At 38.3% G+C, this 18139-nt stretch overlaps 1 protein-coding gene across 11 annotated transcripts in view; it reads right to left on the reverse strand.

Moving 5' to 3' along the window:
• The window catches only part of DMD (dystrophin), a 1937833-nt gene that overhangs the window by 1456595 nt on the left and 463099 nt on the right, over positions 1 to 18139 (reverse strand). The window lies entirely within an intron of this gene.

Genomic DNA, 18139 nt, shown 5'->3' on the forward strand with positions numbered 1-18139 from the left:
TGACTTTGACACAACAAAAACAGGATGGAAAAGACCTCCCAGAAGAACTAAACACAAATAGCTGGATGGCATCAATAGACACCTGTCCCTCACAGGCCTCCTACCCTGTAACGTGCCAGCTTTGGCTCTGGACAGAACATCTGGGAGGTCCATTATGTATTCCGTAGCCTTTATCCTGTCCAACAGACAGCATGAGAACTAACTTGAAGCACTCTAACTTACTCGATTCCATTCTACAGTTTCTGTCTTTCAAACAGTTTCACAAAACATCTTCACGGGCTAAAAAGACCTTTCCTATCTCCTTTTATTCACTTTGGATTATTTATGATTTCAACAAAAGCAAAAGGTTCAGTACAGCTCATCACAAAATATATTTGGAATAATCAGTTATTTCTTTATTGAATTAAACCGTCGTAAAAATGCATCTCTGACACACAGATAGCCATTGATACTTCACATCTAGTACTATATTCTATAATTATACAATTACCATGTGGACATGACATAGCTCCCCCCCACCCCAAGCAATTTTAGGAAGTAATATTGATATAAAAAACCAGTACACCTTCTGCTACTCCCTAAGGTTCCATGATTGTAAAAAATTGTAGGATACAATTGGTTAAGTTATATTCTATTTGTTCTCTTCCTTAAAATAATATGTTCAGGTTTCCTCCCCCTCTCCCCCACCTAAATTTCTTTGACTTGCAAGGTATTCTGTCCAGAGGATACCAAGAATTTCAAGAGTATGCTGCCACCTACTTCCTTCTGGGTAGATTAGGCCTACAAAGTATTTAATATGGTGTTTTTTGTTTTGGCAGAAAACCCATCAGAATCTATAACCTAATTGCAAATGCATACTACTTTGCCAGAGTTTTCCGCCTCTTCCAGAGAATCCTATATATAAGAAGTACTTAAATTCCTTGGAAGTCTTAGTAAAATTTCTCTGTCTAACACTGCCAATTCTGATGGCTGATAAAGCTGCTCTCTCAACCTCCTCTGCTGTTAATGCTGATGCATCCTTTTGGGAGACAGGGAAAGGACACCCTCTGGATCATCTCATGCGAAAATGAAGCTAATTAATATCCTCAAAATAGAACTGTTGCTGGAAAAAATAATGAACAGCAATTAGCAGTACTATGGCAGAAGTATCCTTATGGAGTTACTCTTAAAAAAAAAAAAAACACAAGAGCAAACACCACCACCCTGTACTTCATTATTGCCTGAGGATATGGTGTATAAAACACAGATGCATCAGGGAATGCAGTGTGATGACAAATTTTCCTGTATTGCTTACAAGACCCACATTTGCTAAACAAAATACAAGTAAAAATAGACAAACAGCATTAGGAATACACGAAGAAATGCTTGTTTCACCCCAATGTATTGACAATTCTTCAGGAAGCATTTTACCTATATAACTCCTATGATACTGTGAGGGTCATCTGAGAGTGTGATCTAAATTTTAAGAAGGCCAGTCATGCAGGTTTAAAATAGCAGGGTTTTTTTAAGCACTTTGGTACCTAATTTCCACCCTCCCCCCCCATACATACAGTTGATTTAAAAAGACATGCAAGTTCCACATTTGGGGCAGCTTCTTTCCTTTCTTCTCCTCCTTGCCTCCAACACCGAATTCCTTGAAAGATTCCAGAGACAAATAAAGTACTAAATTCTAGGTCAAAGAACATCAACATATTTATTTTAAACAAGAGTTCTATGTAACATGCACTTTTATTCAAATTATGAACAATCTGGAAATATTCAAAACATAAGCCAGAGCAGAACAAGATGCTTGGATACAGAGAATACAACCTAGAAAAGGCTCAAAGGGCATGCTTTAAATCCTGCCATGCCCCCGTAAATATTTCCTTTTCTGCCATGGTACAGTACAGGACTTGTTTACGTAACACATCTGCTACTGCATAACAAACCATCACATATTAACATTTCTTGACTATATATTTGTTCCATACCCAATTTAACACTAGACTGGAAAAGCTTTCTAACCCTTATTGCGGTCTTCTGCCTCTTGCACTTACAGCCTGTCCTCATCCCAGTCCCACAACCCCCCGTCCCAGTTCTCTCCATGACCCCTCACTTCAGCTCTTGTCCCAGCGTCCCTCCCATTGACTTCCCCCGTCCCTCATCCCAGTATCCCCAATCCTTTTTGGCTCCACCTCCCAGTCTCCCCCAACCTACTTGTCCCAGTCTCCTCCATCACCAGTCTCCCAGGCCTGCTCCTCATCCCTCTTCTGCATGACAGTCTCACTGCTTCCTCCTCCTTTTCACTTCCTTGGTGTCAGCAGGGAAACCTGAGACCACAAGGCTTTCCCTGATCTCAGTTTCTGTGTTCAATACCACAGCAGCCCGACAAACAGGAAGAACACTTTGAAGGAATGTCCTGCTCAGCCCCAGCAATCTTGGGCTGGAGCATGCCAAGTGCAGATGTAACGCCGACAGACCCCCACTCATCAGTGAGCGGAATCAAAGCAGGGACTTCTGAAGCTTAGTGTATGAGCCTCTAATGCATGAGCTAAAAGCGACATGGCTCTTAGCCAAAGCTGTAGCAGACTCATCAATCTCTAGACAAGCAGAGCAGGTCCCTCTCTGAAACATTTAAATATGTTCCTAATGGTGGCTTGTCTTCAAAGCATTCCAATTTTACCATCCTCAGACAATTCTTATATACACATATTACACACACACACACGTCACTCTCCAGAATTATGGTAACAATAATATTGGTTTAGGGAAGAAAAATATTCATTTCATCTGTTCATGGACAATTTTTCTGTTCAAGGTTCTTTACAAAGAGAAAGCTGAAGCAAACACACAGTGCAATCTCGTTCCTGGAGTATCTTGGATTCAGGAGATATCTTGGATTCAGGAGATTCAGGCCTAGGCTGAGGATGAATACTATCTCGGTCTTCTCTCAGAAGAACAACAACAAGAGATGCAGATTGCTGAGATAGAAAGCAAAGTGGTGTCCCATAAACAGAAATTTAATTCTTATTGGAGTTTTTTTGAACAGTCTGATCTCATACACAGAGATGCTTCAGCGATACATAGAGTGAGATGCAGACTTCATATGATCTATCTGGTCCACTGGCAGAAACCTAGCTCTAATTGTATATTCTCTGCTCCCGCAACTGGTGTGTGCAGTTTGTTTTTGTTTTTTGGGGGGGGAGGGCAGGGGAGGGAAAGAGGAGGGAAGAAGATTGTGGGACGACCTTCCTGATTTAGTTTAGGGGATGGTTACTAAAAAGAGTAAGCAAAGCATTAACCTGCTGGGACACAGCAATTCCCTGAAGTCTCAGAGCACTGTTCCTTCCATGGATAACAGACCTGTTCTGGGTGCAACAGTCAATGTGTCTGTGATAAATGAAGAGGAGAGGGGGGAAAAGATAGCTCCCTTTTATGGCCACCCAGCCAGCCAGCCACTATAAAATCCCTCTTAGTAGCCATTCTCTAACTGATCTACCCGTAAAGGGTTAAAAAGTCTCACTGCTATGCATAGGTAAAAGGAGCGAGTTGACACCTGGCTAGAAATTTTTAAAATTGAAACAAGACTCCCCTTTTGTCTGTCTGTCGTGGCTCTCCCAGGGAGAGGTGAAGAGGACAACAGTTATGCTGTAAGAGCTTGGGCCAGGTATAAAAAAAAAAATCAAATCAGTATCATACCTAGAAACTACTCATTTAAAACCCCAGATATGTAAGCAGATTAGAAAATGTCTAGGAAGACGCAATTAGGTTTATTCCTTTTATTTTGTTATGTCTTGTGGATTCCCCTGTGCCAACCCCAAGTGCTTTTCTTTTGCTTGTAACCTTTAAGCTGGATCTCAAGAAAGCTATTTTTGGTGCTTAATCATAGTAGTTGCTCTTTTAAAAACTAGCAGTAGCCTGAGTTCCCAAATGTATTTTCTTTCTTTTTTATTTATTAATAAAATTTACCTTTTTTTAAGAACAGAATTGGATATTTGTATCTTAAGAGGTTTGTGCCTATGTTGTTTAATTAGCTGGTGTCAACAGCTGATTTCCATCCCTTTCCCCTCCCCGCCTTCTCAACTTTTCCCCAGAGGGTGGTGAAAGGGCTTGAGGGTACCCCACAGGAAGAAATTCCCAAGTGCGCCTTCCTGGGCTCTCAAAGGGGTTCTGCACTTGGGTGGTGTCAGCATCTCCCAATCCAAGGTCAGAGAAAAGCTGTAGCCTTGGGAGTTTAATAGAAGCCTGGAGTGGCCAGTATTAATTTTTAGAATTCTTGCGGGCCCCCACCTTCTGCACGCAAAGTGCCAGAGTGGGGAATTAACCCTGACAGTGTCGGATGTGGTTTTCATAATAAATAGGAAGAACACAATCAGTCTTATCCCAGAAAGAAATTCTCCATGGAGAGCCATGTTTCTATGTGCACTGCCCATCAGTGGGAGATCAACACAAGAACTTACAGGTTTCAGAGTAACAGCCGTGTTAGTCTGTATTCGCAAAAAGAAAAGGAGTACTTGTGGCACCTTAGAGACTAACCAATTTATTTGAGCATGAGCTTTCGTGAGTGACAGCTCACTTCATCGGATGCATACTGTGGAAACTGCAGAAGACATTATATATACACAGAGACCATGAAACAATGCCTCCTCCCACCCCACTCTCCTGCTGGTAATAGCTTATCTAAAGTGATCATCAAGTTGGGCCATTTCCAGCACAAATCCAGGTTTTCTCACCCCCCACCCCCCTCCAAAAACCACACATTAATATTACCAGCAGGAGAGTGAGTTTGTGTGTGTGGTTTTTGGAGGGGGCGGTGAGAAAACCTGGATTTGTGCTGGAAATGGCCCACCTTGATTATCATACACCTTTTAAAGAGAGTGGTCACTTTGGATGGGCTATTACCAGCAGGAGAGTGAGTTTGTGTGTGGGGGGGTGGAGGGGTGAGAAAACCTGGATTTGTGCTGGAAATGGCCCAACTTGATGATCACTTTAGATAAGCTATTACCAGCAGGAGAGTGGGGTGGGAGGAGGTATTGTTTCATGGTCTCTGTGTATATATAATGTCTTCTGCAGTTTCCACAGTATGCATCCGATGAAGTGAGCTGTCGCTCACGAAAGCTCATGCTCAAATAAATTGGTTAGTCTCTAAGGTACCACAAGTACTCCTTTTCTTTCTACAAGAACTTACGTAGCAGAATTCATTTTCACAGAGTGGCTACTGCACCTGGAAATCTCTCACACATTGTTATTCAATTTGGTGGGCTGGTGATTGACCTCTCTTATGTGGAAAGAGTAAATAAAACATGTTCTGTAGCCTCAGGACCCAGAATGTGAGGTGGTGAATTCTCTCTTGCAAAGCTGGGCAAGGTCCCTGCTGTAGGTCTTCCCACTATTCCGCAGGACAATACAAAAGATAGGAACAAGAATGACACGTGGAGGATAGGTCAATGGCTATTAGCCAAAATGGTCAGGGATGTAATCCCTTGCTCTGGATATCCCTAGCCTCTGATGGCCAGAAGCTGGGAACGGATCACTCTTTATTCACTCTGAAGCACCTGGCATTCACCAGTCAGAAGGCAGGATACTGGACTAGATGAACCATTGGACTGACTCAGTGTGGCCATTCTTATATTCTTAAGGATTACTGTTCATGCCTTTCTGGCTGAAGAGGCTTTGGCTCTGAGGTTTGAGTAACCAAAAATTGAATCTTCCATTGTCTCTTCCCTCACAGAGGAGGTCTACAATTGCAAGCTCAATCTTCCATCCAAGACAAAGACAGGTTTAAAATGAATACTTTGATGAAGTGATCATAGCTTTCACGGACCCCAAAAGAGAAGCCAACAGATATGACTTACTCTACAGGCTGGTGCCAAATCTACACCAAATCATGTTAAAAAAAGTGGGGGGAGTTCATATGCAGCAGCACTGATGCAGATTTTGTTGTACAACAAAATAAAGGACTCAGGCAGTCAGCACAGAGGTGGTTGATCTCCTGCCTGCTGAAGACCAGAGCTCCTTAGAGCTGCATAGGGGCTCCACTTAGGAAAGGAGTAGATCTGGTAGATTCCCATTATATACAATCACCAATCATTTTTCCTCATGAGATGATAGCATAGTATCTGCAGGAGTTACTTAAGCTCCAATAACAGCTTCAGAACTCCTATAGTGTGAGGCAACACAGGCAAAGGGGGGAAAAATTACTCTCCCCAGTGGATCTCCTCAGTGTACAATCAGTTCACATGCACAGTGCATTGACAACAGGATTTAATTCAACTCAGAATTGTTATGGAAGTAACAAAGACAACAAACAGTGACCGTCTAATGCTATCTCTAAATAATCTTTTTTTCAGGGCATAACCATACTTAAAGCAAAGTCAATGGTTTATTTCAGGGATGAGATTCAGCACACAGGCTGACCTAAATTCTGACATATTAAGTTTAAATAAATGTTTAGTCAAGCATTTATCTTTCCTTGTGTCTCTGATCCTAGCTAAATACCAGCCATCTTTTGGTGCATAGAATCTCTTCCTCCTATTCCATTTGAAATCCAGACTTCTTTCTCCAAGCAATGATTCTAGCTGATTGATTACCTGTCTGATTAAAAATAAAGTCCAATACCACCATATTTCAGCCAAAATGAAATGCAGCAGTCTGACGTTACCTCCATGAAATAAAAATAGCCCAACTAATAATAATATTTTAGCAGATTTTCTTTTAAAAAAAGCTCTATTAACCCCAGAGTAATGACCATACTTAGCACAAGGATACATTTAACCCAACAGATCAAGTTATCTATGGATTTAATAATAAAATTAAATTAACCTTTAACTATTTCTGAAACTGTCTCAGTTATTAAAGATAAAAGGAGCTGATAGACTCTGCTGAATTTTTATAGGCAGATATCCTCCATTTTAGAATTTTAATTAGCAATAAATATTACATTTATAAAAGGTTATCTTCCATACTCCTGTGTTGCCCGTAAATTATAAATTTACTCCTAACATTCTCCAAAAAAATGTATAGTCCAGTTTTATTGATAAATGTTGTCAAGTTTAAAGGGTTCTTTGATTAATCTAATTAACTTTAATTAAAAAAGCACTACACATTAATACATATATTATGAAATTATTGTGAAACATCCGCACCCCCAATTTTGTGGAAAATGGGATCCACACCCAATTCTGAACATTATAGCATGGCTGGGTTATTTTTTTTCTGGTATTTAGTGTCCAAGAACTGTAGACAATATTAGGCATCTTCATTAATTATCTGGAAGAGGTAAAGACCATGACTATTATAACTAGCACTCTTAATTTTGTCTGGCATACTAAATTAGGAGGTCTAATAAATTCCAGTGAGGAGAGAGAATACACAGATGATTAAAGAGGTTCGAGATATGGGTAGGAAATAACAGGATTCAACCTGGATAAATGTTTTGAAACATTCATGGGAGGGATTTCTTTGGGAAACATTAGTGCTAGAACACACAGTCATTAACAACGGACAGAAAAGTATACATGAGCTTGCGTTGTGATACGATTTATTCTGGCATGCTTGTACAGTGATATGTCACAGAACAGAATGATGATACCTAGCAAATAGCATACTGAGTCAATCCAACAGGAGAAAAAATATTTACAATACAAAAACATTTAGTGAATTCAGAAAAGAGCAATAAAGCAAGATGGAGAATTTTGATAAGTCTACAAGTATTTGAAAGGAGTAAGCAGCAGGGGAGCAAGTCTGATTGTTTAAGGTGGACCAAGAGATTATCTCTAGGCGTAACGTGATGAAATTAAGCAAGGGAAAATTTAGAATGAATATGAGGTGGAATTTTCCGATGTTGAGCTAAATAGCCCTCTTTTGTACAAGTCCCCATTGGAGAAGGTCAGGAAGGAAGAAAAGCCCAGTGTTCTCATTGCAGCAGTTCTCCCACATATTTCCATTTGAAAGGGAGAGAGAGTTCTCACACCTTTCAAAGTAGAGGTTCAGGCCGCCGAATGTACAAATCTCAGGAGGTTCCCTGGAGGAAAGGGCCATGTGTTCAGGGGTCCTGTACCTCAGCATCTACCCAAAAACTACCCGCTCCACTATGTTTCCAGAGTAGGCATGCTACCACCAACTCTCCCAGCCTGGCTCCAGTGTAAAAATGCTACCCTTGCTGAACCCCCATCTCCATCAATTAAGAGGATTGCTACATTCTAGAGTAGCATTTAACAGTTAATGCAGCCTGAGGCATAGAGGAGAATTCTCCAATTCTGATCCCTAAGTCATCACAACGAAGCTTCTATGTTCAAATTTCCTATTCTCTTCATCCCTCATATTCTTAACCTGGGAACAGTTATATGATGGATAGCACATTTAGACCTGCGCCGTGGGGTGGAAATAATATTAACACTATTCACAATTGTCTTAGGTTAGATTTTATAACTAGAATACAACACAACTCAAATTTCATAGGCTGCATGTTTAAGTCTGGCAGTCAAAACAGAAAAGAAGTCAAAAGTTTAAAATATGCACATGTGCACATAAATGTCCCCAGTGCCCATTATTAGTTCTATCATGCAAATGCCTGAAAATAGAACTAAAAAATGACAGTTAACTGTACATAATGAAATACACTAAAGGTATTATCCTAATCATTTCCCAACTTCTATTCTTACAGTACGAGATATTTTATGGATGCTCTCATCATTATGGTCCTTATATATTTTGTTTTAATTCATTTCTTGTTTCACTAGTTTTATACATTTGGTCATATTGAATCATCTGCAGAGATGCATACTTTAGTTAGATTGTTTATTATTTGTGCTACTGTATTAACGCTAAGAATTGTTTAATCATTACTAAAAAGAACACAAGTTCATGATATGAATATATTATATATGCTTCCTTTTCTTATGCACTTTTTACCTGTATCTACTCTTGAAGAATTGTGTATTTATTACTATAATAAATATAAATTGAAAACTGAACAGCATACTAGGATATATATAGCAGGAAACAATCATGCACTTGCAGGAGAGGAGATTATATAATGTGATCAAAGACGACATTTTCCATCTCTCATTTTTGTAATTATCTCACAAAGGGTCTCTAATGACTTTTCTGATTCAACCTCATGGACTCTTCCATTCTCCTTGACCGTTTTAACTTTCAATATCACTGATCACTTCCCTTCTCATGGATAACCAGGCACTGCCCCTCTATATACTGTGTCTGCAAACTGAATGATCTTCCAGTCCCAAAATGACAGACCTCCACCCTCTTCTCCTACATGAGCCACTTCATCCATGCCTAAAAGCTCTCATTGCCCAGTGGCCTCTTGACCTCCATTTCACAGAGGACAGGAGAATTAGTCCAGGACAAGTATAAATAAAAATCCCTCTGAAGGCCTCAATCATGCAACTCTTTCCATATAGCCACACTGCTGTTCCTGCCTGGAGACCAACTGACTGCAGTGGAGCTGCACACAGGTGCAATGTTGCACCAGTATGCAAAGATCCCAATCCAGGAAATCATTTAAGCACATGCTTAACTTTAAAGATGAAATGAGTATATTGAATTCAGTTCACAGCTTCATACATTTTAAGGCCGGAAGGGACTATTGTGACCTTCGCCAAAATGTTTCCGAGAGCATATCCTTTAGAAAAACACCCTGTCTTGGCATAAAATTGCCAGTGATAAAAGATCCACCACAACCTTTGGTAAATTGTTCCACCATTATAAATATTACACTTTATTTGCAGTCTGAGTTTCTCTAGTTTCAAATTTCAGCCATCAGATCACGTTAGACTGAAGAGCCTGGTGTTAAATAGGACTGTTCATGTGCTAAGCATGTCCCTGGATCATGGCTTAATGCAGGATCATGGTGGAAAGAGGGTGAAAATTTACATCTCCCAGTGCTTCTTACCTCATTTGTATCCATTTCATGGGGCGAAATTCATCCTTGTGCAGACACTCAACACATAGCTTATATTTAAGTCACATTTAAGCCGCTTTAGTAGGGCATAGGCCTTGTGGACTCAGTTAAATTTCACCCTTAGAAGATCATCAGGGCATGGAACACTCTTTATATTTGTGTGCATGTCATGGAGCCCGTAGTCCTTCAAGGAGAATATTGCTGAACTTGTAAACTACACCTGGTAGAAGATGCATTAACCAATTAAGGATGGAGCAGCTGAATTCTATAAGAAAACTGCCTGAACAGGATAAGTAGGAATCTACTCAGATAGAAAAGGAGATCCCAGGTGAGAGAAAGTAAGAGAATTCTCTCCCAGCAGGAGGCCTGGACCACAGGAAGAAGTGTAGACTTCTGTAGGGAAGGAGCCCTGAGTTAAGGCTTGGAGATAACTGTGGGAGTCCAAAGAAAGACTGTCAAAACCCTGGAGAAAGAGACAGTAGGGGACCTCTACTTATTAGCTTGGGAAAAAGACCTTGTGAGTGCCTTTGAAGAGGTTCCACAGTATGGGGTTGGCTGTGGCTGGAGACTTGAACCACAGGAGTAGAGCTAACTGTTGTGGTGGGCCCATGGAACAAGGGGATCATGCATCCAGGGAAGCAGTCCTGGGATTGGTGTTCCAGAAGTGAAACAATGAACAGAAAAGATTCATAGGGAGTGGGGTAGGCTGCTGTGGGGGACCTGTGAGTTACAAGAAACAAATACATAAAAGTAAATAAAAGAGTCCAGCAGGCAAAAGTCTGTAGAGTCAGCACTCTGATAAAAATGAGAAAACTGAGTTGAGACCAGGAGGGATGAAGGACCTTTTGTTTATGCCAACTGGGACACTGGAGTACCCTGGAAAGGGTTTGACCTTCATGTGACTTAGCTGGAATGCTGAGCCACAGATGACATAGTGAGAGGCAGATAGCCTGTAGGAGGCACTGGAGCAGAAGATACTGCCAGCATTATGTATTGATGAAAGGGGGTACTCTAAGGGTATGCACACCCGACAACAGCACAATACCACTGAGCACACCGAATACATACATTAATATTTCTAATGGTAATTCAGAATATTTTTATATTCTTGCACCAGTAAGTGGTCGTTCATTTTTGATCTATAATACAGTAATTCCTTTGTTACTCCGACATACGGATATAATATACAGTAACTTTTGTTTCTAGGAACTCAGTGAATGCAGTGAGAAAGACAACACAGTCCACTTCTTTTGACCTTTCGGATTTCATGTCTTTTCAGATCTTTGCTCTTGGAATTTCTTTAATATATTTTCATTGGACCAAAGTATTTTCTCTGTATATTTTGAGACCAGCTACTCCACATACACTTTATTAAACTGGAAACGATTTAACAGGCAACATGTGAAATCAAGTATATAAAGTTCAAAAAGGGGACCCAATTTGTGGGAGGTCAGGTCTTCAATACAGAGCTATGTGTATCACTTAGTAGAGTGCACACAGGCAAACACTGTGTGTTTTAATACAGCTAAATGTAAATGTATACATCTAGGAACAAAGAACGTGGACCATACTTACATGACGGGGGACTCTCTATCCTGGGAAGCAGAGACTAAGATTTGAGGGTGATGATGGATAATCAGCAAAACATGAACTCCCAGTGCGACACACTGGCCAAAAGACCTAATGTGATCCTCAGATGCATGAACAGAATCTCAAGAAGGAGTTGAGAGGCTATTTTATCTTTGTATTTGGCACTGGTATGACTGTTCCTGGCTTACTGTGTCTAGTTCTGATGCCCACAATTCAAGAAGAATGTTGATAACTTGGAGAAGATTCAGAGAAGAGCCACAAGAATGATTAAAAGGATTAGAAAATATTCTTTACAGTGCTAGACTCAAAGAGCCCAGTTTAGTTAGCTTAACAAAGAGAAGACAAAGGGATGACTTGATTACAGTGTATAAGTACCTTCATGGGGAAGAAATATTTAACAATAGGCTCTTAAATCTAGCAGAGAAAGGCATAACATGACACATGGCTGGAAACTGAAGCTAGACAAATTCAGACTGGAAATAAGCCATGCATTTTAAACAGTGAGAGAAATTAACCATTGGAACAATTTATCAAGGGTCGGGATGGAGTCGTCATCACTGACAATTTTTAAATCAATAGTCTTAAGTTTTTTCTAAAATACAGGTTATAGGAATAATTTTTGGAATGTTCTGTGTCCTCTGCTATATAGGAGGTGAGCATAGATGATCACAGTGGTCTCTCCTGGACTTGAAATCTATAAATATATATGTAAACATATTATTTGTTTTAGGACTATAGAACAGTTCAATCTATTCATTTGACAGGTATGTGTTTTATGGACGTTTCCCTTTCAGTTCACATAATTTTTTTTTAAAGTGCCTGATCCTGTGACTGTTCCCTATGCATACCTATTACATTCAGTGGGAGATTAATTGTGCTGTATGATGACAGGAACAAATATAAATAGTTACTTATTAATGTGAGCTCCAGTGTGCTACTCAAACAATTTACAAAAGGGTTTTCTGCCCCACACATATTACTGCTTAATTTTTTTTAAGTGACATTTTCTATTCCATTCCTAGTCGATACATTGGGTATGACAACTACTTCTTAGTGACAGGAAAGTGCTAGAGAAAGTCAAGAAGAGAAGACGTGCTATGCCTTAGTCGTAACCCATTCTCATCCACAGAGGATGTCTGAAAACTATCACAACAAAGCATATTAATATATTTAAAGACCCACACTTACTATATGTGAGAATGGGTGAGAATATTCCCCCATCTTCAATATCCCATTTTGCTAAAACAGATCATAAGCTTCAATAAGGTCCCATTTACCTTGTATTCTGTTCACTTTTTAACTTTTCATTGGCTGGAGCAAACATCAGTGAAACAGGCAGCAGAGTCTTGCAGGAAAACTTAAAGGTGAGGATATAAAACATTCAGGGAAGCTCAAACTGAAACAATATGTAATTTCATGGGGCACTTCCTTATAGCCATCATTCTTGTTACCAATACATTGCCTATTGACTCCTTTACCAACAATTTGGTGTCTTCTAAAACAATTTGCATGCATCTTTGTTCATATCATAACAATGAAGTCATATTTTCAATTCCAAATCTCTATTTCTATAGCTAAATGACATTATGATTGAAATACAACACTGCACTTGGGGAAACATCACCACAGTTTCAATATTTTCAGATATCTCCACATGCTTTGTAAGGACCTTAAACATTTCAATACTCAGGGATATTAGTTAACTATATTAATTGATGATTCTTCTTTGTGGCATATTCACACAAAATAGGTCATTAAGTCATAGTTTATTCAAATGCTTTCCTGCTACTCAGAAGCAATCATAAAAACTAACATGAAAGCGTCCTTAAAAGTAATCAAAAGCAAAAGTGGATGGTAAACTTTACTGAGAAATACAATGATCAGCCTGACAAAATTAAGCAGCCGCATGGTGAAGTTATCACAAATTCTTTTTCTTTACAAGTTAAGCAAATACAAGAAAAGCAGGGAAAAATAGAGCATCCGTTACAGCCTGAAGTTTCATTTAAAAACACTTCCTTTTCCACATAGTATGAGTAGATTTATCATCACCTCTTTGACCTGTGAGCTATTTAATTATGTATAAACTACTTCACAGTCAATAATTTACAGGTTTTAATAGAAATATTAAGTGACTTGAAGGGTATTGCATTAGTAAGAAGCTGTCAAAAACAGGACCTTCATCTTATCAGTAGGATCTTTTAAAACGAAAAGTGTGTTTTAATTTTCTAGAAAAGCAATTATGAAAGAAGTTTTAACATATATCACAATGGAGTTACAGATTAAACACATACAAATTCAGCATTCCAAGTGGGTATTACAAACCCACCCATATTAGATAAAATGGCTATCACTTTAGTTATAGCTTGCCCTCAAAAATAATGGTAAAATACAGGTATATGGCTATGCACATTCAATACCACCTAGTCTCATTTTCAAAATTGTGTTAGGTACTGAAGACAGATTGCTATTCCATTTCCTTCACTCAGACTGCAATATGTAGCAGCATAAAGAAAAAGAGCAATTAGAATTGTGCTTATAAGTGAAGTATGACTTTTGTAATGTTATACCACTTCCACTGGTTGTCATGTTTCCACAGCAATGAATGCTTATAGATTAGTAAAATCAATGTGTTAGGACATGAAACAGTGTTGTGGGGAATAATTCAAACCCTGCTCTTGTATATATTTTAAAGGGCGTATTTAGGTATATCCACTTAAACATTTTCATTAGGAGTTGTTAAAAAGCCTTTTCTATTCAAGACAGTTCCCTCTAGATTAATATTTTGTCTCTGGTTGCTGTGACATGGCCATTTTGGAAATTGTGTTAGAGTGACCCACAATATGCAGAAACCATCAATTCTAATAGAAACAGCAATCACCTAGGAGACCATTCAAGTTCAAGTTGGCCAAATGCAGAATATCCTGATAACCTTGATGATAAATGTCAATATTCCATGCAATCTTCATCCATTTGGTAGGCAGTGCTGAGGTAGCCTCAAAACAACTGAAATGTGGGTTCACTATAGATGCGGATATGAAATGCCTAGATCTTTTGAGTCTAGCAACATTACACTGTACTTCTTGCTGGGATGGAAATACCAAGAAAACAGTGTGGCCAGAACCCAAATACGCAAAATACAAAAAAATAATTGTGTGGGAACTTTTTGAGTCTCAGAAAAGGAGTGACTTTGCTTCACTTCATACTTTGCATGAAGGCTGAAGGTAGGTTTTTTGTTTTTTTAAATTACCTAGACTTAAGAATGGTAAGAATCCATGAATTAGCATATGCATGTTTACTGTACTTATTGCATTAAATTTGAAAAAAAATTAAAAAGTTCAGCGGTATCTCAAAATTACCTTGAAAACCAGTCCCATCACTCTCCTTTTCCCTTACCAAAGATATCCCTAAAAAACACGACTTGAAAACCATGGTACATTCTTTTGGACATGCCATTGGTCATCTTATAAATCTATTTTTAAATATTAATAGTGAAAAATTTAATTAACCTGGCAACTGGATGACTCAGAGCTTTGACAACAGGAATGGAGGCTCCTCCAGATCTACTTTTATTGCCCGCTTGCGTGTCAGACTTCAGAAACCATTCTAATTTCCCAACAACTGATAGTGACCTACCAACAGCGGAAAAGCCAGTCAGACTCTGATGAGCTTAAAACCAAGAGATACTAAAAGTATATGGTTGAACAGACAGAGCCCAATAATAATGTTCTACAACCAGTAACTTTATTGCTGTGAATTCTACAACTTTTACTTTTATAGACACTTTATCTAGATCTATTTTGAAATTTGGAACCACAAAGGGGAATGAAGGGAAAACCCATTTCCTTCCTTAAAATATATATAATAAAATAATAATAATAATAATATAATCACAAAGATACACATTTTTCTTGTGCTGATGTAGCAGAAATTCCCAGGTTCTACCAAGCAGCCTTCCTGAATGCTATCAGTAGTACAAACTGCAACCGCTGTCTGATATCTCATCTGAAAAATATCAACAATGTCCTCTGAACACATTTCCATGCCTTATAGTATTCAAGGAGACAACTGTCTTTCCACAGTATATTCCCTTGATGGGTATCCTGTATGGGATTGAGCTCTAGAAGATAAGTGAGAAAACTACCTATATCAGTACTGGGTACATATAGTACAGGAAGAGCGGGCTGATTTACTTATGAAATATTGGGTAGAGATTTTTTTTCCTCCCTTCATTGAGCTATAGATAGAAATTTTATGTGATAAATGCATATAAAGCAATTCGTTTGTGTAGAATCTAGTACTGTGATATAGCAGCACACAGAATCAAGATCAAACAGAAAAATCTATCAAAGGAAAAACTCATTGTGTCTCATTATCACCTAATAAAGGTTCAAAGAACTCATAACACCACTGCAAACTAGGGAGAAAACCACTGAAGACATGAACAGATTAAATGATAGGTTTCAGAGTAACAGCCGTGTTAGTCTGTATTCGCAAAAAGAAAAGGAGTACTTGTGGCACCTTAGAGACTAACCAATTTATTTGAGCATGAGCTTTCGTGAGCTACAGCTCACTTCATCGGATGAAGTTGTATGAGACTACATAGTAAACCATTAGGGAAGTGAACAGTTATTTAGTCCAAAGACAACTGCACAGATATTGTTGTAGGACTAATACAAGTAGGCTCAATCCCAGCAGGCACAAGTTCATTAAAGAAAAGAACCATATTTGTTTATTGCTAGAGGGGAGCACACAAACAGCAACACAAGCATCAGGAGGTGAAATGCCACATTCACTCAGAATCAGTTCCTGAACCAGGAGGAGTCAAACTTTTATGGGAAGAGCTGCATCCTCTGAAGATGACAACCTACATGGATTTTTTTTTCATTTTTCTACTAAATCCTTGGTGACAAGAACTCATCTAAAATCAACACACTATACAGAAAGGGTATTTCCCCTGTCCTACTTAATGCTATGTCTAAAGGCAAGATATGATGTTCCGAGTCAACAAGTCATTGTTTAAACATTTTTAGCACCATATTAAACTGAATAGTAAAACACAAGTTAAAGTAAGCAAGATCAATAGAACCATAGGGGCATTTTGGTAAAATACTGAAAAGTTTATCATCCTCCCCCCATCCAAAACTGCAAAAGAAATAATATGAAAACCACTGTACTTCACAGGACACCCATTTTATTTATTGGGTTAGCCTGACTACTTATGATGAGTATGTATGAAGAAGCAAGTGAAATATCTGAGTCCAGAAATATTATGCAAGTAGTACCAATTAAATATCAAATTATGTTAAGTATTAACATATTTGCTGTATATTTATGGTATACTGTATTTGGGTGCTTGTTCATAAAAAAAACAAAAAAAAAAAAACCAATTTGGTTAAAAGTAGTAAAACTATTAATAATTACAGCTATTGAGAAATCATAGGTAAAATAATTCTTTTGCAGTTACACCACTATTTAAATTAGTTAAGGAATGCCAGAATCCCTCAGTTATCAGCAAAAAAGTATGAAAAACAGAAGCTTTGTGTGCATCTCAGCCATCTCCAATTACCGTGTTCTGTAGTAATATTTTTATGTAAATATAATTTCTATATGCTGTACCTATTTAAGTTTTAAAATGAATTGCTGAATTTAAATGACAAGATAGTCATAATCTGTATTTCCATCATATTTCAGGTAAAAATTATCATCATCAGATATTCACAAAATCTGAATGGTGAGGAGTAGGTGCCAGGAAAAAAAAATCAATATATTTTTCACTGATGGAATCTCAAAGGATAGTATGAAGTCTTTAAATATCTTAGCCTCATAATCATAAATCTCTTGCAATAGAAGGTCACTGTGAATCAAACAGTCGCACTTAATCAAGTAGCAAAACCCAAAAGGTGTGTTTGATAAAGTGATTTTGTTCACAAAAGAAATACTTAAAAAGGCAGAAGATGCACAGAAAGAGACCTTAATAGTAGATGCATAATCTTGTGCACTATATTCTATGATGCATAAATTACCAATACAATTAACTGTTGGTAATGCATGTTTTATTGCAGAAATTTAACAAACCAACTTATAGAATTGCCTGCTTTAAAACACACTTCTACTATAACAAATTATTTATTACTTAAAGCAACCCCATCACACTAATCACCAATAAAATGGAAAAGTATGTATGACAACCACCTGTATACATGGGAACTAAAAATATTGAGAGTATAATTTCTGTGTAACCAGATTGTAAAATCCAGCCTGACGAATACAAATGCACTTCTGTGTTTTTAGAATAGGCTTTGGCAGGCCCTGCTTAGCTCAACTATTGCTTGAATTTTACATCACCCCACAACAGGTATTTGATTTTTTTTTTTTTTTTAAAAAGAAGCTGTTTAATAGCAACCCATGGGCACATTATACAACGGCACAATCCAAAAAATGTCTGCCCCATGAAGATACTCAAACATACATACTCCTCCTACTGTTTCAAGCCAGTCACCATTAGCATCAAAATACTGTAGAAACATAGGCCAATACTTTAAAAGGTGGGTGGGTCTAAAGTCTGAATCCGTATTTAGGCCAGATTTTCAAAGGTGCTGAACACCTGCAGCTCCTCCTATGGACAATAAGAGCTGTAGGTTCTCAGAA

This window comes from Lepidochelys kempii, chromosome 1 (genome assembly GCF_965140285.1).
Source record: "Lepidochelys kempii isolate rLepKem1 chromosome 1, rLepKem1.hap1, whole genome shotgun sequence".
NCBI classification, from domain to species: domain Eukaryota; kingdom Metazoa; phylum Chordata; order Testudines; family Cheloniidae; genus Lepidochelys; species Lepidochelys kempii.